Genomic DNA, 6,187 nt, shown 5'->3' on the forward strand with positions numbered 1-6,187 from the left:
AAACCAGCTTGGACAAGGCTAAAGGTTGTTGGCCAGAATTTGTACCTCAAGTTCTTTGGCCATACCGCACTTCGTATCAGACATCAACAGGAGAAACCCCATTCTCACTTGCCTTTGGTACAGAGGCAGTTGTCCCAATTGAGCTTGAGCAAACAATGTTCCAAGCCCAGAACTACGTACAAAGCGAAAATGACAACCAACTTACCCTCAACTTAGATCTAGTCGAGGAACACAAAAACCAGGCTCACTTGAGAAATGTGTTGGAAATGTGCCCTAAAACCAATCATATGATGATACTTTACGGACATTTCACATGTTAAACTAATCTAGTTTAATATAAAGGGCAAAGATTATTGTTTGAGCCGTCTCATATAAATGTTATATGCTTAAACGATAAAGTCCAAGGAGTATGTGATTGGGAGAATGCGATCTAATGAAGTTAGATTCATGAGACCATTCTTTCGTAGACACATCCTAAATGTTCCTGATCATAGGATTGCCAATTGGGCATTGACAGTCCGTCAAGATCGGTACGTGCTATGTCTTCTCTCAGGGAGAGTGACTAGTCTCGAGTCATTGGTGTGTGTGACATCAAGACAAGTACGTAGGTGCTCAATAGGGAATGAGTTCACTGAACGCGATCAACGAAGAGTTCTCATACTCATGTCACATGAGAACTCATGGTTGGGATAATGCAAAGTAGTCCTTTGACCTGAGCCATCATAGTTGTCTTGTGGTTAAGTCCTTGATCTTTGATTATGTCAAAGTCACTCCATCAGGAGGGTGTCCACGGCATCGTTGGGGTTAAGCCACTTAGCCATGGAGGCAAGTGAATGCGCAACAAGGGATCTCTAACCTTCAAACTGTTTGAGGGAGAATACTCTATGATATGATTTAGAATCTCTGGCCAGAGTATGAATGGGATTTGGGAATGCGTTCCGAATCACATTCAAGGAAATCATATAAGCACACGAATCACATTGGATAGTAGACATGAATAAATAAACTATCAAACCAAACAATGTGGTCAAGAGTATTGTATTAGAGAAAGACCGTATTGCATTTGTAATCCCAAACTGAATAGGTTTTCTCTACCTCTTCTGATTAGCTTGGGTAACCATGATATGCTGCAAGGTGTCACTCATGGTTTGTGGAAGCCCTAAACGTGTGTAATCGCTAAAGGGAGAATTGAAAGTAAGTTTCAATTCACAATCGATATAAAATGGTTTTAATCGCCCACTGCCTCGCTAAAAGGAACCTAATGGATCGCACACCATAAGAGGTTGAGATTGGAGATTAAACGGAGATGAGTAAGAATGATTAAATGGTTTAATCATTTATTTATGGTAAGGATTAATTAATATGTTAATTAATCAAACGAATAAGTTCGTTAAAAGACCTCGGGATAGTTTTGGACGTTTAGGCCCAATGGGCTTCGAACGTCAAGCCCATTGACTTAAGTTGTATGACAACTTAATGAATAATGATTCACTAAGACCCAAAAGCCCAAACAACACCCCATGGCCGGCCATTTAGAGGAAGGGTAGTGAACTTGCTTTAATTACAAGTTTGCCACTCAAATGAATAAAGGTATAAATATGACTTTATAGCCTTTTATTCATTAGGGTTTTCTTTTAGAGAAAATTGGTGAGAACTTGTCTCTCCATTTTCTCTCTAGGAGGCCGGCCCCTTGGGGGGTGCATCTTGCAATCCCACTACTCCAAGGTCACTCATTTCTTCTCCAATCTCTCCTTGGTGAAGAGACTTAGAGGTTCCCTACTTTGGGAACTTGGAGAAACCTATTCTTCCATCCAAAAATATAGTTTTAGATGCAAGGAATGAAGGCCCTCTCTTTGGGTGATTAGCCTTTGCTTATGCAAAGAGGAATCTACAAAGGTATAAATCTCAACTCACTTTGTTTTGAGTTGAGTTTTGGTTCACCAATCTACTAGGCTTTGAATTTCTTGGTTAATGTTTTGTTTTTAAGTGCATGCTAGCATGATTCCGCCTTTAATTGTTAATTGCATGCTTATTGATGTTGCTTAAATGAACATGTTTTCACAAAATATTCCTTCAAAATGTCGCCTACAAGCAGCGCATCTCCAACTACTATGACTCAAGGGTCAAACCTTATTCTTTCAAAGTGGGGGACTAGGTATTGAAGAAAAGATTACTCTGCGATAGTGTCCCGAGTGAATGAACACTTAGTCCAAACTGGGATGGACCGTTTGAAGTTACTGGCATCAGTCGCCCTGGCTCTTACAAGCTTAAAAGCTCTGATGGCAAGACCCTTGGCCATCCATGGAACGCTAATCACTTGAAGTACTATTACAAGTAAACTTTTATTGTACAAGTGTTAAGCTTCAGCCGTTCGGCATCCTATGTAATGAAGACTATTTGGCATGAATTCAATAAAAAGGTGATTTAGACAACTCCGTCCTAATCCTCTTACATTCCTAGCAATGAAACACTCAGGTTCAAAGCTTCAACATGAATGCTTCCAACATGAAACAAAGTCTATGTCAACAAGACTATGCAAATAAACGAATAGCTTCACAGTATATTCTTTCAATCATACATTCCAACACATTCATACAAAAGCCAACTGTGCTTTAAAAGGCGTTCAACATACTTTATGTCATTCGACACTTGCTACAATGTGCCTCGACACCTTGTCCTTATTCTCACCAACCAGGTGATGAAATGTGAATAAGGAACTCATCTTCATGCCACCAACCAAGTGATGAAATGTACAACCCGTACTCTCTTCATGCCACCAACCAGGTGATGAAATATACAACCCGTACTCTAATATCATTTAACAACTTGTCACTCACGCCACCAACCAGGTGAAAAAAGAACCCATCTTCATGCCACCAACCAGGTGACGAAATGTACAACCCATACTCTCTTTCATGCCACCAACCAGGTGATGAAATGTACAACCCGTACTCTAATATCATTTGGCAACTTGCCATTCATGCCACCAACCAGGTGATGAAATGTACAACCCATACTCTCCTTTATGCCACCAACCAAATGATGAAATGTACAACCCATACTCTAATATCATTTGGCAACTTGCCATTCATGCCACCAACCAGGTGAAGAATGAACTTATCTTCATGTCATCAACCAGGTGATGGAATGTACAACCCGTACTCTCCTTCATGCCACCAACCAGGTGATGAAATGTACAACCCATACTCTAATATCATTTGGCAACTTGCCATTCATGCCACCAACCAGGTGAAGAAGGAACTCATCCTCGTGCCACCAACCAGGTGATGAAATGTGATGAAAGGTGATGAAGGAACTCACCTTCGTACCACCAACCAAGTGATGAAAGCAACTTACCATTCATTCCACCTACCAAAAGACAAGTGGTATAACCTGTACATGTGAACTTCTAGCATTCATAAATAATCAAAAACCCTCAAGCTTGACAACTCAACTAGGGGAGCACTTACGCTCAACAAGAGTTATAGTCACCAACAAAGTCTTATTGCAAGCCAACAACAACTTCAGTGCATGGCATACAAAGATCAAGCTATTCAGCCCTCTTGCATCTACTTCAGACATTTCCCCTCTGTAATAATGCAAACACTACAAGTCATAGAAAGCTTCACATACTCTTGATCAAGACAGTATGAAACAAAACCAATTTATGGTGCCAACAAGAGCTTCATCAAACGAGTTCAACCATAATTCTCAAAAGCTTCACACACTCTTAATCAAGACAGTGTGAAGCAAAACCAATTTATGGTGCCAACAAGAGCTTCATCAATGGAGGGCAACCACAATTCTTAAAAGCTTCCCACACTCTTGATCAAGACAGTGTGAAGCAAAACCAATTTATGGTGCCAACAAAATCTTCATCAATGAAGGGCAACTACAACTCGTAGAAATCTTCACACATTCTTAATCAAAAATGTTCAAAGCAAATTCAATTTATATGGTTCGTCCAAACCTTTGACTACTACAAGGCGTGACTTGCATCACAATCTCTTGCTCAACAGTGTGGAAGCAAAATTTGTATATGTTTTCTCTCCCATATTTTCAAATTTCTAGTTTCCCAAAAAAAAAAAAAGGAAATTCAACAAATTTCTAGTTTTCAAAAAAAAAAAAAAATTGGGAAATTCAATGAAGCTTCACCAACAAAAGCTTCATTAATAGAGGACAACTACAAATTCTTAAAAGCTTCACACTATCTTGATCAAGATAGTGTAGAGCAAAATCAATTCATGGTACCCAACAAAAGCTTCAACTCCAAAGCTTCACCTACAAAAGCTTCACCTACAAAGCTTCAACTCCAAAGCTTCACCTACAAAGCTTCAACACAAAAGCTTCACCCACAAAAGCTTCACCCACAATAACTTCACCCACAATAGTTTCACCTACAAAAGCTTCACCCATAAAAGCTTCACCAACACAAGCTTCACCCACAAAAGCTTCACCCACCATAAAAGCTTCACCCACAAAAGCTTCACTCACAAAAGCTTCAACCACCACAAAAGCTTCACCTACAAAAGCTTCACCAACAAAAGCTTCACCCACAAAAGCTTCACCCATAAAAGCTTCACCAACAAAAGCTTCACCCACCACAAAAGATTCACCTACCAAAGCTTCACACTATTTTGATCAAGATAGTGTGAAGCAAAATCAATTCATGGTACCCAACAAAGCTTCAACCTCAAAGCTTCACCTACAAAGCTTCAACACCAAAACTTCACCTACAAAGCTTAATATATATATATATATATATTTTTTTTTTTTTTGGAAATTTGAAAATTCAAGAATTCAGAAATTCGAAAATTCGAAAATTCGAAGAAAAAAGACATTGCCTAGGCCTCCTCTTGTTTGGGCCTAACAACCTTCATAACAAATATATATGAAGCAAGAGTTTTGGGCTACCACTTAGAAAGGAAATGCCTCATTCGTCAACTCCTTCGACCGGAGACTTGGGAGACTCTTACTAGATGCTACTGCACCTTGATACTAGGAAATCTCACGACCACTCAGTGACTTGGATTTTTCAAGTCTCCAACCGAGAAGTTTTCCTCACTCAGGAAATTAAGGGAGCACTACCTCAACATACATGCTTCACTCACAAAGCTTCAACATACAAGCTTCAACAAAAGAAAAAACTCAAATAGGAACCCCTTGCCTGATTACTTACCTAGCATTGTTCTCGAGTACTCATCTTCAACATCTTATGCTTCTAGAGATGATACCACATATGCTTGAGGAACAGATAGGGCAAGTGAGAAGGATACGAGGAAGCATGTGGAGACAAGCGTAACAGAACATGTGCCGATACATCCACTACTTTGTCAACAGCAAAAGTATCCCATATCATCATGGTCGAGCCTGTGGAAAGTTACTTCTTCAAAAGCAAAAGTATCTCATATCATCTCTTCTCCATTTGCTTCTCCTTATCCTTGTTGCTGTTCACGACACAAGGAGAAGGAGAACAATCAACCAGAAGTCGAAATCAAACCTCTGATCCAGGTTACATTCTTGGAAGTCTGATTGCTTATCTTGTTTGTTACCTCCTTCGGCAAATCTCCTAGCTCGGTGACTTGGGGGACTCTTACCACATGGTTTGTATTGCACTTGACCAAGCCCAAAACTACAAGTAAGCTTCAAGTGAAATTGATACATTACCTTGTGCATCTTCATCGGTTAAAGATACCATCCCTGGATGGAGGAAAAGTACTTCCAGAGAAGATGCCACATCTACATATGAGACAGTTAAGGCAAGTGAAGACGATACCACACTTCGGTACTTAGAAGTTTCTTGATTACTCAGCGGCTTGGATCTTGCAAGTCTCCAACCGAGGAGCTTCCCTCACTCGGGAACTTAGGGGAGCACTGTTTGTACCATACTTGACCAATCCCGAAACTACTGAGCACCGGTCAACGTTATACCGTCAAGGACCCAGAAGAGTTTCCCTCCAACCAGAAGGCCAATCACAGTGCGACATGTGTCGACATCAGAAGCCAATCACAGCGCAACACGTGTCAACATCAGAAGTCAATCACAACACAACACGTGTTAATGTCAGAACAAAGCTAGAAACTCTTCTATAAAAGGAGATCATTCTCCCACAATATTTCCTAATGTCATTTGTACTAAATCATTCACTAGTACTCACAAAATGAGAGCTTGAACCTATTTACTTGT

The sequence above is a fragment of the Malus sylvestris genome, chromosome 14 (assembly GCF_916048215.2).
Source record: "Malus sylvestris chromosome 14, drMalSylv7.2, whole genome shotgun sequence".
In the NCBI taxonomy this organism is placed as follows: domain Eukaryota; kingdom Viridiplantae; phylum Streptophyta; class Magnoliopsida; order Rosales; family Rosaceae; genus Malus; species Malus sylvestris.